At 38.3% G+C, this 893-nt stretch overlaps 1 protein-coding gene across 2 annotated transcripts in view; it reads left to right on the top strand.

The window, feature by feature from the left end:
• The first annotated feature begins 335 nt into the window (after positions 1–335).
• Positions 336–893, top strand: part of LOC106882543 (isotocin receptor) — a 17612-nt gene continuing 17054 nt past the window's right edge. For both annotated transcript variants that reach the window (XM_014933259.2, XM_052971427.1), the window contains exon 1: positions 336–402. The gene's annotated coding sequence lies outside the window, so the exon portion shown is untranslated. The remainder of the gene's footprint in view (positions 403–893) is intronic.

Here is an 893-nt window from a genome sequence, read left to right on the forward strand (position 1 = left end):
AAGTGGTTTTTTTCCCCGATTGGAAATCCAAGTGAAGGCACAGCAAATGGAAGCAGCGATGCGCAACGAGCGAGGCCGCCAACTGATGCTCTCTCGCTCGCTGACATTCCCAGCTTGCCGCTAAACGTTGTTCCTGGCTTGCGTGTTCGTTACTCGAAACACCGTTCGTCACCCGAGACGTTTTATGTTAGAAAAACTGTTCGTAAACCGAAGTTGCACTGTATAGTATTCCTCATGGTTTGGTCTTTTGTAGCAATTGACGCCTCTCACTTGCAATGACGATGAACATGATGATGGTGATGATGGTGACGATGAAGCAAAAAGACAGAAAAAGAGAGTGAGAGGAAGCGGGAGAGGTGGTGTGCGATGTACTTCGCTTCATCAACTTAATCGATATATTTGGTAAGTTACCTGGTCATTCAGGTGACAGGTGAGATATTTTGGAGTCGCTTGAGTCATTGAATGAATTAGTTTTGCTTCCCAATTATCGTTGATGGTGTTGTCACTAATCATTAGATGTGTATATGTGTGTGTATGTGTGTGTGTGTGTGTTTATATTTTATAATTATTTAAAAAAATATTCAGATTTCTAAGTCGTATTTATAACTGCATGAGTACGGTTGCCTAATTTGAATTTCTATCTGAATTCTTATCTTTGGTCTCGGGTTCGGGCCGAGCACTTCTTAAGCAGTTCTTTATTTTCCCATAAGAAAGAACAATAACAATATATGTATATGCATGGATCTATCTATCTATCTATCTATCTATCTATCTATCTATCTATCTATCTATCTATCTATCTATCTATCTATCTATCTAACTAACTACGTACGTACGTACGTAACTACCTACCTTCCTATCTATCTATATATATATATATACATATATATATA

Source organism: Octopus bimaculoides, chromosome 11 (genome assembly GCF_001194135.2).
Source record: "Octopus bimaculoides isolate UCB-OBI-ISO-001 chromosome 11, ASM119413v2, whole genome shotgun sequence".
In the NCBI taxonomy this organism is placed as follows: domain Eukaryota; kingdom Metazoa; phylum Mollusca; class Cephalopoda; order Octopoda; family Octopodidae; genus Octopus; species Octopus bimaculoides.